At 48.6% G+C, this 15,400-nt stretch overlaps 1 protein-coding gene across 7 annotated transcripts in view; it reads right to left on the bottom strand.

Moving 5' to 3' along the window:
• PAX5 (paired box 5) overlaps positions 1-15,400 on the bottom strand; it is a 132,096-nt gene that overhangs the window by 98,295 nt on the left and 18,401 nt on the right. The window lies entirely within an intron of this gene.

Raw genomic sequence — 15,400 nt, 5'->3', positions numbered from 1 at the left:
ACCAAGCCTTGGCTGTTCCACAGTGCTGCTGGGAACTTGTAGCAAGACTTTTCCAGCCTCTGGTGCCTCAGTTTCTCCACTGGCAAAGTGAGGACATTCTAACCAAACTTGTTGTAATGCACTAAAGGTCTCCCATCGGCAAAGTCCTACCTATTACAAATTGTCTGTAAGGCATCCAAAGCTTCTTTGGCACCTTAGGAAACAGCAGGTGTGTTTACTCTGCGCTTGCCAACGACCAGAGTGATTGTCATCATATTTCCAGTTATCTCCACAGCAAGGTTTTGGACAGAAGCTGTACAGGTTTAGCTCAGGCTGGTTTAAAAATCTAGGCCCGTTTATCTGAATGACATGTTCAGGAAGCAAGAAAACAAGCTACCAGGAACATGTCAGTATGCATATAGCTACCTAGAGCTGTCTCTATGTGTAGATACACGGATATACTGTATGTATACACACGCACAGCAACCATCTATATTCCACCTGTCCATCCATGTAGCCATTCCCTATGTAGAGACGCTCATAAAACATATCAAGGGTAATAGGAAAGACCTTTGCCCCTTTTGCAATGGTGATTATTGACTGGTTCATTCAGTGCCTGATGGAGATGGCGTGATTGCCTGGGATGTACCTCACAGGTTTCTAAGCAGAAGGCTCCCAAATCAATTTTGTGGTAACTGGTTAGATGTGACCAGCTTACAAACTCAGCATGGGCGTCAGGAAGCAAATTCAAGCAGCACCATTACTTTTTTTCTAAATATCAGAGGTGAGGAAAGCCTCCTGGCTGGGCGAGCCACAGGACAGAACAGAGATTAACGATTTGGGCTTGTTTTCATCTCCAAGGTGACAAACGGGTGCACAGCAGGCATGGTGCCATGGCTGGCAGCACAAGGCAATGCTAAAGCTCACAGCTTGCACAGGAAGATTTGTGTCTCTCCTGAAGTTAGGACAGCAGTGGGAGCTTCAGCAGAGTGAGATTGGTTTGGCTGACAACCACCCATTGCCATCCAAGGGACCTGTTCCATGTGGCACCAACACCCAGAGGGCAGCCCCAACCCATGCCCAGCTTGTCCTGGCACCACTGCCACCACACCAGCATCTCTAGCTTCACTGCCACCACACCAGCTCCTCCCACAGCATCCACAGTCCTTGCTTTGCTGGGGGAAAGACTGGTCTGCAGGAGAAAGCCTGAGGCTGGGACAGAGGAGGAAGCTTGGCAGGAACTCGTCCTTGAGGACCACCATAAGCTGAAGGGTCTTACCTCAGCAGTAGCCAAGGGAATCACATGTGGATACCCCACTGTTAAATAAACTTTCTGCTCACAGAGTGGTGAAGGGGCACCAGTTTCAGACTCCACAGACAAGTCAACAACTCAACGGCTCCGTTTTCACCCACGGCATATGCCCTGGTTAATTTTCTTCCTAGTAGCTGCAACAGGGCTGTATTCTGAGTTGGCACTGAAAAGAAGGTTGATAACACAGGGATGTTTTGGTTATTGCCAAACAGTGCTTGGACAGCTTCAAGGCTGTTTCTGCTTCTCACACTGCCCTACTCGTAAGTGGAGTGAGAGAGTGGGGAGGAAGGCAGTGTGTGTACAAGAAGCTGGGAGGGACCATGGCCAGGACAGCTGACTCAAGCTAGCCAAAGGGCTATTCCATACTATAGGACATTATGTCCAGTATAGAAACTTAGAGGAGTGGGCCAGGAGAGGCAAATTGCTGCTCAGGCATCAGTCAGTAGGGGGTGAGCAGTTGCAATGGGCGTCACTTGTCTTTTTCTTGGGTTTTATTTCTCTTAATTACTATCATTATACTTTATTTCTTCTCACTATTACTATAGTTTAATCTATTTTAGTTCTTAACCTATGAGTTTTGATTTTCTTTTCAGATTCCCCTCCCCATCCTATGGGGAGGTGTGGGGATGGGGAGCGAGTAAGGAGCTGTGTGGGGCTTTGTTGCTAGCTGGGCTTGAACCACGGCAGCATTCTAGGAAGAAGCATACTTGGGAAGGCTCTGAAAGGGTGATCTAGCAAAGGAGACCAAGACCAAGCAGTACCAGAGGTTTACACTGATTTCAAGCACCAGGGAAGACACTCACTTCCCTGGGAACTGCAGACAGATTTCTCAGCATCCCCACATCCTGTCTCCTCTTTAAAGTAAACTTTAAGGTGCTGTGGTGACAAAACCACCAGATACCAAAGGCCTCTGGAACAAGGACCATATGGGTGTAAGAAAGGGAGAATGAGTAAACTGAAGACTTACGCAAATTCAAAACTCAAAGACTCACACTTAAACAGTTCAGAAAAAAATCCTCCTCGGATTCAAGAACGTATATAATTTTGTTCCTCCCATCCTGTACCACTCATGCCAGGCCTTGGCCACTCTCACTATTACCAGTCAAAATCATGATGAATTGGGGCCTGTTCTTTGCCCTTGAGTGGGGTTGGTCAGGAGAAGACAGGCTCTGCTATGTCACAAAATCAAACTCTTCCAGAAATATCACCTCCTGCATCCTCCTGCCTGGGAGGAAACCTGGTCAAGAACAGGGAGAGAATGGCCAGTAGCCAGTTCTTGGGAAAGCAACTGGAAAACTGAGGAATCAGAGAAGGAAAAACCTACTACGTGACTATTTCTTATTAGTCACTTACGGGAAAAAAAAAAGTCAGGCACTGTCAAGCATGAAATCTTGTTGGGACAATAGAGATGGAATTGCCATTGCTGACAGTAATGTTTACAAGGGCATCATGTGTCGATGCCGCACAGCATGAAACCAGCAGCCCCGTCTAGCTCTGTGAATTGTAACAAGAGACAAAATGTCCCATTTGGGACAGGTATGAATTGTACCACCAAAAATAACTGCTCAGGTGTAAAATCCATTACAGGCAGACGAAAGGAAACGCAGAGGAGCCCCATTGGCACAGCAGGAGGCTCCTGAGCTCTCTCCAACTGCAGGAGCTAGTGAACACAGTCTCTGAGTAGGGACTTGGCAGTTGGCTTGGAGCCTTCCCTTCACCCCTAGATGAGGATGAGCTGAGCAGAGGGTGCAGGAATGGGCCCATCCTCAGACTGTTAGGCTCCCACCCCAAACCAGTGGGCATGGCTGAAGGGTTTCCACTTAACATGCAAGGTATTGCGCCAGCTGCCTGCAATTGAGCATGCACTTCGAGCCCTTATTTAAAAGACGTGTAGCTGTGGCGCTGAGGGACACAGTCAGTGACGGACTTGACAGCACTGGGTTAACACTTGGACCAGACGATCTTTTCCAAGTCAAACGATTCTGTGTTTGATTCCGATTTCAGAACATCAAGAAATCAGTACCACATCTGAAGGATCTGATTTTTTTAGAAGCCTCCACCACAAAATCTGTTGGACTCAAACATATTCACAGCAGTTAGGCAGCTGCAGCCCACCATGTCCTACGACACTGCTCATTATGAAACCTTCCAAAGAACAATCTGGCATGCAAATGGCCCAGAGACGGCAGCTACAGCAAATTATATTGCAAGGAAAGCAAAACCAGAAGGAATACATTGACCACAAAGTCCAGCAATAATTGGTCAGAATTACCATGGGGAGGCTGAAGTGAGTTTATTCAGTATAAGATGTTCCCGGGTCTTCACCTGAAACACTCAGCCACCACAAAGACTTTTATGCGTGCACTTGTGCAGTAACTCACATCTTCTTCCTTGGGGCTACACCTTCTCTCCGTCATGACATATCAAAACGGGCAAAGAAGAGACATCCTGGACATCAGAAGCAGTGGTGTAGAGGTGAAACCAGTTGACGCTGCCACAGAGCAACACCACAGCCCCCCAGGCAAAGCCCAGCATCCCACCAGTTACTGTGGCAACAAGGAAAAACTAAGCTCTGTCATGAGATGGCCATCACTCAACCAGCTGTTCTTCCAGATGTCACCACACTGCAAGTTTGCTTTCTTCACTGTTTTGACTAAAAGTTGACATGACTCTCGTAAAGCATCTGAAAGCAGCACATTCCCTCAGTGATCCTCACTGTTCCTACAAGAACAGCATATCTGAAATGCTACAAGGGACATCTTTCCTCTGGCCCTGCACCTGTCTACAAGATGTTGGAGTACCACAATGACCAGGCTGCAGAAGGTTTCTGAACAAAGTGCTGGCAGCAGCCACACACCCTTAGCCAGCCTGTGACCAAAGTAATTCAGAGAGCAGCTGTCAGAGGTTTCTTTGCCCCAGCAACCCGGTACACTGCTACAGGGAAACTGTTTTATGAAGATGGAGCATCCATGTGACCAGAAAGCAGCCACGTTTTGCTGATGTTAGTCCCTGACAGATTTCCAATATCCTGACCTCTACTGTAGACATCTCTTTTGCTGTACTACACATCAGCCAGATCAGTGTCCAGCTGATAGGAGATTTTAACTGGATTTCCTTTCAACATGGGGCACCTCAGCTAAACATCCTTGGTTTCTGACCCCCAACCTGTGACACAGAACTGCAGCAGCAAAGGAAAAGCAGTCTCCTGCTAGAGGCATAACCTTAACATAATTCTGTAGGGATACTTTGACTAGAAACATCACTCAACTAGTTCTCAGAGGAGAAGAAACTCAATGTTCAAGTTTCCTAGGCATCTACCAGAAGAAAGGATGTTGATTGCTTTCAGAAGTCCAGGCACTTTGACTGCTCATTTCATCTCTGAAGTCACAGGCCTTGTTACTTGGATGGTTGCTGCCTCAGAAACAAAAATGAAGAAGCAGCTGTGCAGGCACTTCTATGTACACACCAGTCTCCACAGCTGAAGTTCGTGAGGAAAACAGAGAAAGCAGAAGCCTTGGCTCAGAAACTGACTCCAAGACTTATGCAAAGTCACTCCTGTGTCATCAGTGGTGTACATCACACAAGTGCTGTGCTAGCTGCTGTCATGACAGGAGAGCTGGAGTGCAGGGAAACAAAGCTCAGACCATCTGTGAGAGCTATCCAGAGATACAGGCAGGGTGAAAAAAATAAAGCCTAACTGAATATGAAGTGGGGAAACAAGTCAAAAGTCATATTCTTATGGAAGTTCAGCAAAAAAAATCCGTGCAATACTTAACCTATCAGACACATATATGTGTTATTTGGGCAGGAAGGAATACTGTATCTCTGGATTTTCCCAACTACATCTTCATTTTCCATCTGGGACGTCATCTCAAGTAAAAAAAGAACAAAAAAGAGGAATCTGGGTACTTGTGCAGCACATCTGAATGTCCTGCCTCTGCTGAAAGCCCCTGCTGATTGCCAATATAGGCAGTCTGCAGGTATGAGTCCAATTCCTCTGCAAACTCAGTATGGCCAGCCATTCATGCAACTAGATAAAAACCACACAAAGAGCAAAATGCAGTCACAAAGTCAACTGCAAATAATCCCACAGCCTGTCCCACATTTCCTTCCAACGTTTGTTCAGCAATGGGATAGATTTGTAAGTAACAGGACTGTTCTGCAAATGCCAGGAGAAGCCAAATTTGGCAGGATTCAGTCAATACTGCACAACCATCTCTAGTAATAAATAACCCTCAGTGCAAAGAGTACATACAAAGGCCATGGCAGACCAAAACAGAACTGCAGGAAACCCCTTCTCTCAGGACACCTCCATCTTCTGCATCTCGCTGATTTTGCGCTATCTGCTTACCGGGAACTTCCCAGTTGGCAACAACAGCAATTACAGCTTAAAATATTAACTTTGTCTGTTCCCAAAGTACTAACTGGAAAAGTAGTTTTCCACTATCATTCAGGATTTCAGTAGTCTCATTTCAGCCAAGAAAATAGTTCTGACCTTAAAATCCCACTAAGCTCAAATCAAATCTTGCACCGACTGTGACAGAAGCAGATTTCAGTCCTGCATGATAATCCTGGTGCTAGTGCTGCCTTTTGTGCAGCCATGGAGAAGGCAGCTAGCTTTCCATTACCTGCAGGAGAATCCAGTTTAGTGATCCCCCAGGAAGAAGAGTAGACTCAGGGGGAGGGATGGAGACCTCATCCGACCTGTGCTCATGCACAGCGGTCATCCTAGCATGCAGAGCAAGCACAGAGGAAGACTGACACAGAAATACATGATATTCAGAAAGTTCCTGCTACCACAGACATGCCAAATCATTTACTTAATGCTTTGGCACTGGATCTTTCATGTGAGAATCCCCAATGTCTCTCCAAGCACCATCTGCAGCTAGCCAGATCTCTCTCTTTCAGGATAAGCACAGGCTGAGCCAGCTGCAGTTCCCCAGAGCTCCCTTTACATGCTTGGAACTGAAGCATTTATTTTAACAGCATGGACATATCTGATGAACCCCAGCAACACGTATCTACACGTAAGGAAAATACAGCCCTCCTCTCACAGAAACACCTCGCTCGGGTGCGTCATGTGAAGGGAACTCACGAAAATAGCCAGACACACCAACAAAAACCCAAGCAACAGTCTCCTTAGTTTTGCTCTTCAGTCCTCTTGAAGATCATGATTGTCACAATGTGGAAAGATAAATGTGAAAGTCAGTGGATAACGTCTGTTCCAAGGCAAAATCTCAATCACCTCTCTCTGTATATATATATGTAGGTGGTAGGTACATTAGAGGTGTGTGTGTACATGCTGTGTAGAGATACATGGGTACACATACATACTGCAGCTGCACCTCAGTGTTTCCTCCCCTCTAGATTCTATCAGTTCCTCAATGGAATCAGAATCTTACTCATGACCTTTCCATTTTATTTTATATTAGCATTTATAGCAAACATCCATCAAAATTGTCAAGTCCTCCTTTTCCATAAAACTGCTTTTTCTTAGGAAAACGCATTCCCACAAAAGAACCTGGCCAGCCCCAGTACTGGCACCATCAGGATGATCTGACAAGACATCTACCCCTAAACTGGATTTTAGTTAAGCCTTATATGAAGAGGTTATTCCTTGAAAAGCATCTAGCACTCGACAGCTCCTGATGAGAACAGCTGGAGCTACAGCAGGGCTGTAAGGAGTGGTGGAAGTCTGGGCTTTTCATTAACATAGCTCTGGGAAAATCCCTGCTCTGTCGACGCCGGCGGCAAACCAGTAGGGCTTCACCCCGGAGCTGGAGGAGAGCTCTCTAGAAAATAAGGGCCCCGGGGACTGCATTAGGAAAAAAGTGACAAACATGCTTGACGTGAGCACAAGACAGCCAGTAACCCGCTCGCCTGAAAGGGCAGCTGCACTGGCAGGGAGTGTTCCTGCACCGAGCTGTGAACACGTGAAACCACCCACGAGCAATTATCACCAATGGCCAGGGCACAACAAACTCCTCAGCCTGGAGGGTACAGGGACGTCCATCCGTGGGGATGGATTCCCAACAGCCGTTGCTGTACACCTGGCCGTGCCTTGTGTCCACAGGGACTCCAAAGAGGCCGTCTACTGGTGCAGGTACCTCAGGGCACAGGGATGCAGGCAGGCCCAGCTGCTCAGCACGCCCACAGCTCAGGCTGGGAAGTACATGGACAGCTCCACTATCCTACATAGCTGAAGGGATTTGTCCCAGGAGGACCTCAGCCTGCAGGCTCTCTCACCCAGCTGAGCAGAGATTAGCTTTTCCCTCCCCAGAAACATCGTCCTGCCTCAGCAGAGCTCTTGGGAATGTATCACCCTGGTATGTCAGAACAGCACAGTCTGGGTGCTGAAATGGCCTTTCATTTTGTTTTCATTAATTTAAACATGCAGCATTCTCAGAAGCCTACATCAAACTTATAGTCATTTGATGCTGATGTAGCTACAGCTGAACTGACACACATTTGTTCTTTTTTCCCTATATATTCATAAGGAATGGCAAAATACTCTCTTTTTGTCTCAAAGGGAAACTGCATCCTGGTTGAGCTCCACTTGTTAATGTCCAGGATGAGCAGCTCAGCCCAGATAACTCCACAGGTGGAAGATAGCCCTTGGCAACACTCACAGGTTTTAGTCTCACACCTTGAGGGAGTCAAACTCCTCCTCCAGACACCCAACACCATCCATGGGTGACACTACCACTGCTGGTGTCAAGCCACCACCACCCACAGGTGACATCATCACTCCTCGTGTCAAACCAGCACCGTCCACGAGTGACACTGTCACTGTTGCTGTCAAATCACTCACATGGCCAGAGGCTGCTGCCACTTGAGCACGTTCAGAATGCCCTACGTAAGGCATACAAAAGGTAAATGCAAAGACTGCAACAAAGCAAAAGCTCCAGTGTTGTAGGAAACTGCATCCAAGGGCTCAGGAAAAACTTTCAAGGAAATAATGAAACAAAAAATTAAAACCCCTCCACCGTTCCATAGGTTGCCTTGGATGTAACACAGATGAAGCAGTCACTGCAATGTAACCAGCAAAGTCCAGACCAAACTCTATTTAAAAGGATGACTTCAGTGTCCGCGTGGAGAGGGAAAGACATCGCTTCCATGGAGCTAATGAACTCACGGGACAGCTCACCCCACTCTTGCAGCACTGGGAAAGGATCGCTGAATGCAGAGGATGATCTGCATCAGCATAAGAAATTCCCATCAGTACTTGCTGAGCTAGCGAAACCTCATTCCCTTCAAAGGCTTCAACTCATTATAGTCACGGGAGTTATCCCCAGGAGTAAAGATAACTCCAGTGAGTAAGCACTGCTGAAGTGGGCCTAGAAATTGTGAAAGTAAATTGCAGCGCTTCCACAAGGCTCTGAAGAGAGCTTCCTGTCTCTTTAACCTCTGCGTGGACTTGGGTGACTCCGCCTGTACCACCTCACCACCTGCACTACGGAGAGTTTGGCTACTGGTTTGTTATGTATTTTCCACTAACTTTTTCCCACTGTCAGAGGGGTCTGTGTCTGTAGCCCCCCATGACCCAGACAGACACCATCCCTGAAGTGCAGCACTTCACAGTCCCCCTTCTGCTTGCCCAGTGGTACCTCCGAGTAACCCTTCCCACTTGCCACTTCCCAGCCTTACAGATGGTAGTTTGGCATTGCACAGTTCAAGTTGCTATTAGCAGGTATTTTTTCTCCTCTCCATAATTCTTTGCTTTTATCCCACCTCACAGTCTTTCTGGTTTTGACCATTCCCCTTGCAGCTCACATCCACAAAGTCTTCAGTCCTTTGTACATCATTTGCACAACGCAGAGCACCCCAAGGATGAGCTGGAGAAGACAGTATTGATCTTCACCATGTATTGTCAGGCTCAGGTCCTTTATCTGGAGTGAGAGGAGTTATAGAGACTTGTACTGACACAGGACCTCACCAGCAGTTAATTTCTCCACTGAACTCCATCACTCACTGGCTGCAACACATATTGTCCTCCTGCCAATGCCCCAGAGTATGGACAAGCAGTACAAACACAGAGGCCTCCTTCACCTCCTAGATTCCCATGCCAGTGACTATCCAACGCCCCATGGCCCCTGTCAGTATGGTGAGCCTTTGTTCAGCAAGCTCTCCATCAGAGGTATGTTCAAACACCCCAAGCCAAAAGAGCTTAAACCTACTCAGGAAACTCCAAAGAGTAAGTCTGGAGTGAAAGGAGATCCCAAGACCTACTTAGGAGAGGACAGGGGTTTTATATCACAGCAGTACCTCACCAGAGGTGTCCCAGGATGAGAGTCATCCAGAGAGCACCTGCAAAGACAGGACTCAGGTCCTCTGCCTGCACTGGCTGCTAGGAGGAGCAACCCAGAGGTGGCTGGAGGAGTCCCACATTCCAGCCCTCAAAGCAGAAGAAAGAAGATTCTCTGTTGTCAGGGAAGCTACAATGAGATCTACTTTGCATTTATGAAGACTTGGAAAGCCATGGATGGAAAAGGGGGTTTACATGCACAGAACTGCCTCTGTGGCTGGCAGGGCTCTCCTTATAACCCCTTCAGATGAGCCACAGGCTGACACAGTAGGTCTCACCACCCAAGGCTTCAGACCAGACAGGACATTCCCATGGCACAGTGCTCAGAGATGAGGTGGGAGCACGACAGGTAGAGGGCACAGGCAAGACAGAGGGACCAAGCGGGAAGAACGGATAGATGTTTGTCTCCACCACAAAAGCAGCAGAATTTGATAGCAGCATTTGATTTATGTGCCACACGAACACACTGGAGGACACAAGGCAGAGCTCAGATGGAGACAGTCTCCTGATCACACTCAGCAGAGCTGAGTACCAACTGTGGTTCTGGTGCTCACCATTTAAAGGAGTGGAGCTAAATCAAAGGGGAGAAATACTTTATATGCCTTCCCAGTAATGTCCTAGAGTAGATTCCCTGGAAGGCACACTGTCCCTCAGACACAAGAGGAGATGACAAATGCCTCTGGTAGCACCTGTCAGTGTTGGGCTCCCCTTTGAGGCTGCTGACCATCTGCCATGCAGCCCTCAAGTCACTCATGCCCACAGTCCTGCAAGTCTCTGCCAAACCCTGAGTATAGCTGTTTGTTTCTGTCCCACTGGGAAAACATAGTTCATGGGCCTGGTAGGAAGGAAAGACACAGATGCAAAAATACCATCTATATTTTTAGTCCTCGCTCATGCTTAGTCATGCTTGCTTTGCCTCTCCCTAAGTTGTGTCCCTGACACGATGGGCTCACATCCACATGTCAGTGCAGAGCACTTTGTGAGCTGTTCCAAAGGTCCCATGGCTTCTGCAGCAACGGCATCAGCACAGTCAGAAACGCGCCCAGGAGCTTCAGCCAGCAATGCGGGCTGGTGCTGCTTGGATGCCCAGACATACCTCAGCAAGGCCAGCCCTGCAAGATAACATGGTGTCACATTGAATGGTTTTACAAGGCACTGGATTACACCCACTGCCAGTTTCTTCTGATTCTCACTAGTGTTCCTGCCTCTCTTGGAGGCTTATCCCCCCAGAGAGGAGGCAGTGAAACAACTGACTAAATATACCAAGCCTGTGTTCAAAGACAAGGACTTTTTTTCAAAGACTTTTTTCACCTACATCATCACACCAGATGCTGACAGTAACGCAGGCTTATGGTTGGTGAGAATGGAAACAAAACAACTGGTACAAGTGAAGGCCTCCTGCTACATTGGTTTCAATTCCCCAAACGCACCCCACCGCTGAGAAGACTCTATACCAACAACTGTGAAATACAGCCTGTGCAGCTGTTTGGTGTAGGTATTTAAATCTTCCAGACCTCTTCTGCAGAAAGAAGAGGTGGGTGGGTAGCAGACACTCACATCCTGCACGATGCTTTGTTGAGGCTGTCCTGCTCTATTTGCTTCCAACGGCGTTTCCTGGCAAGGCCATAGCCAGGCTGACAGTTTGCAGCAAAGGTGCCCACTGCTGCACGTAGCCTTTTGCTCTAACCAGTTGCATCTACATGAGGGAAGAAAGCAGTGCAACTGTCCTAGCACAGCCTGTCCCTGCGAGGAAGCGCACTCATCCTCTGTGCCACTGTGGCTGCACCCAAGCTGCGCAGCACAGTGACGTCCCCCCTGTGCCAACCCCTGCCAAAATCACACTGGGCCGGTGCCAGCCACAGTAGGATGGGCCAGCCAAAGTTTGTGCCTGTGCACCAACAGTCTCTAGTTTAGCAGCACAGATGTAGCTTTAATGACACAACTGCCATACACAAACAGCTTTCAGCCTGGCTTGGCTGCTGCTTCTCTTCAGACACTGCTCCATACTTGCCACCATCAGAAACTTCTGCAGGTTTCTCTGACAGAAGTGAGGGCATAAGCATACTTCTGCATTCTTCAGGCTGTGGGTGTTGGGCTGGGCTAAGCTGCCAAAAGAATGTGAAAGTATAGGGGTGCTGAATTAGGCAGTTGGTAGTTGGTCAAAGACTCAAAGACATGTGGTTCCTGAACAGAGTATGCAGCACTTGCTCCAGTGGTCATCATTCATCATCATTCCCATACAGGGAAATGGTTTGTGTTTTGCATAAAGCAAAGAAGAACCATTAAAACAGAGATTCACCTAAATCTTCTAACTCCACTCATAAATGCACTGGGCGCTGGTCACCTCTCTCTGCAAGGTTATGGACACCAAGTCCGTTTCCCCAGCCCTCAGGCCAGCCCTGACAGCAGCTGCCAGCTGGAGCAGAGCACCAACAGCCACTGCCCATGTCAAAGGCAAAACTCATGTACAGACAGGACATGCTCTGACCGATCAGCTCGAGCCCTCCTGGACTGTCAGGCAGAGAGCTCTGCATGAGATGCAATGGTGCCTCTCCACTGAGCTTGTCCCTGTGGCAGCCAGCATTTGCCCCCAATATATCTCCCTCTCCCAGGGAGATGAACATGCTTAGAAAGGAGTACCAGGCACAGTGTGCCTCTTAACAGAGCACAGGGCTCTTGTGGAATCAGCATCCTGGGCTTTCCCTTGCTTTGGCAGGGAGAACATCACTCTCCTGCAGAGAAAGCACCAGATCCCAAGTGAGAGCCCTGTCCCCTGCCTTTAGTACCTGCGTCAGCTCTGGGATCCCTCTCAGCTGAGACAGCACTGGCATGCCCTGGCCGAAGCCCTTCTGCCCACTCTCCCACAGCTGCAGAGCTCTGCAGAGCACAGGATGGAAACCAGGGCTGGGGGTAGAGGAGTGATCCCTGGGGGGAAAGGAGGGAAGAGACAAGGAGGAGATGGTTCTGCCTTGCTGTGTTTGGCCCATCCCCCGTCATCCTTTCATGGGACCCTCAGAGTTTCCTCTGGAGCACTCACAGCCCAGAGACCTCCCCCATGTCCTACATACCATCTCTGTACCTGTGACCAGACTCTGATCCGGACTCCTGTGCAGCTGCCACGGGACACAGGTCCCCTTTGCTCTCTCGTCTCACTGTTCACCAAGGATTATTTAATCCCACCTCAGAAAGTGGCATTCCCACCGACTTCCAAACAGAGGGTGCTCAGCACTTCCCAAAACACAGACCCTGTCAGGCCACACAACTGGCTGTGAGCAGCACAGTGAGACCAGTCCCAGCATCACTGGCAGCTGTCAGTGCTGGACAAAGCATCTAGTCTCTCAGGGTTCTGCTGCCCGCCCTTGGCTTCCCTAAATCACACTCCATCCGCTAGTAGGTGGCTCGGTACGACAGTTCTGCACATCCCTGACATCCATCTGCACCTCTCCAGCTTTTTCCCAAGTTGCAAGGCCAGGGGATGTGCAGCCACAGACCTGGAATCCGCAGGCAGAACAGCAAGGCTGTTGCCCAGCAGCCTCTGGTGCTAGAGGCTGCAGCAGATGACTGTATCTCTCTGCCTCGTTATGGAACAGCCTGCGTCTTGTGTCAGTCTCCAGGAGCATGTCCTTTAACCACAAGTGAAAGCAACTGATCCCCCACGAAGGCACATCTGCTCCAACTCCATATTACAACGTGGAAAAAAATGACACCTTCAGCTATATAAACCAATAAAGACTGTCTGATTTGGTTTGCCCCTGTTGCTACCCAGCAAGCTCCCCACTGGGTTAAAGACTGGTGACATCTGCTAAAAAAGTGTCAAGAGTGAGAACAAAATCGGGTAATGAATCACATTGAGCACTTGATGCAGCTGTAAGCTGAAGGGGCAAGTCCACCCCACTTCACTCCCCAGCTGAGGGGAGCCAGGGCTGCTGGACAAGCACCACACAGCCTGTGGCTCCAGGAGACATAGGGAGGGAGATATAGCAGCAGGTGTGCATCTTCCAGAGGCTACTAAGAAACAGCGCAACATGGCAAAAGACTCGGTGCAAGTGGCTCGTTATGGAGGTGGTCTCTCTCCATCTCTCTGAAGCCAGGAAATGGTAAAGTTAACTCTGCCCCCTTGTGCATCTGTATCATGATACAGCTCATCATCGGAGGACACGCTCGTCTTCCTCAAAAGGAGCTGGCGTGTATGTATGATTCCACCTCCCCGTCACCTGCAGCGTGGAGCCTTGGGTCACCTCCACCACACCTTGCGCCTGCCTCTGCAGAGGAACCCTGTGCTGAGCAGGACAGGAAGGGATCATGGACGCTGCCAGGAACCCCGTCAAACAGACAAAGGCATTGAACTATCTGTTTATGCTTCTCCAGATCTGCAGACCTGAGCCTATTATAAAAGCAGTTTAAATGGTCTGCTGAGGACAGCATTACTGTCCAGCTTATGAGGTTGAAAATCATGACTCATCCTGCCAAAACGATGGGAGCTGGTTTAGAAATCACATGCTCTCTTCTAAATGTGAGCTAGCAAGAGCTGAGGAATTTCTCAGCTCTGCTTCTGATCTGTGCAAGGAAATATTTAGTTCTTTTCTCTACAGTTAAACCTTTTGTAATCACAGGCTCCCAAGAGCCAGCACTTTGGAACAACGCTGGGACAGAGCCATGGGGTTTCAACACCAACGGCCTCTCTCCTGAACTGGGTGATGAAATACAAAGTTTCTATCCTACCTGCTTTGAGACATAAAATTCTATATGCACTTGTGGCCTTCATTTGGAAAAAAAATCAGATGTATGATCTCAGAGTTAACTAACAATGGCATGTTCAGCAAGTATCTGAGCACAGGGGGTTTTAAACTCCCATCGTCACACCAGCTGAAACTGGCCCCACACCCATTGCAACTTCTCCCCATTTCGATACACCAAGCACTGCTCTGTGGCCAGACCAGGCATTTCCACCAGTGCATTCACAGACACCTGACCCTGTTTGCACAGCTTGGGCACCAGGCTGCTCACACAATTTTAACCAGGTTTCCCCAGGCCTTCAGTTAATGTCACTCTGTCTTCTATCCACACACTCATGTCTCCTTCATCCTCGTGAGTCGGGACAGCCGGGGCAGTGTGGGGCACAAGGATGCAGTCCCACACTGGCTGCAGGGCAACCCTGGATCAGCACTAGCAGCACTGGAGACGGGGACCAAGGGTTCTCCACAGCACAGGGCAGGAGCCCAAACTGGCATGGAGGTTGGCATCACCTCTGCCAAGAGCAAATGGGACCCCAGCCCACTGGTGTTGCTACAGGGCAGGCAGACACCACTCCTTCAAATGTCCTCTGCCACCTCAACTGCAGCATCCCCACTAAGGCTCTGGAGTCCCACCCATTACCATAAATGCATCTGTAGCCTTGGCATCAACTCCACTCTGTAAGATCTTACTAAATGAAAGAGATTACAGGCATCAATGCAGAATTTCTCTTCTTTTCCTTTATATTCTATCCCCAGTATCCTTCTCTCCAAAGCAATGAAAATGACCAGGACACAGAATTAAACAGGACCATAAACTATGCAGCACCAGCAATATTCAACCCAATGAGATTTCCACCTCTCAAGCCAACAAAAGCCCGCCAGTACTGGAGGGACCAGCAGAGACATAGCATAGCACACAGCTCTGCCATTAGTTTTCTATCTCTTTGTGGATAGCAACACCTCTCTGACATTTTACGTTTCAGATGTCCAAAGTGAACACAATGGTGCCTTCCATTTTTTCACTGATGGGAGGAAAACGTTCTCCAGCCAGAAAGAGGGTCTGGTTAA

This window comes from Colius striatus, chromosome Z (assembly GCF_028858725.1).
Source record: "Colius striatus isolate bColStr4 chromosome Z, bColStr4.1.hap1, whole genome shotgun sequence".
In the NCBI taxonomy this organism is placed as follows: domain Eukaryota; kingdom Metazoa; phylum Chordata; class Aves; order Coliiformes; family Coliidae; genus Colius; species Colius striatus.
Note: the sequence above shows the minus strand (reverse complement) of the source record. Positions and strands in the feature narration are given on the sequence as shown.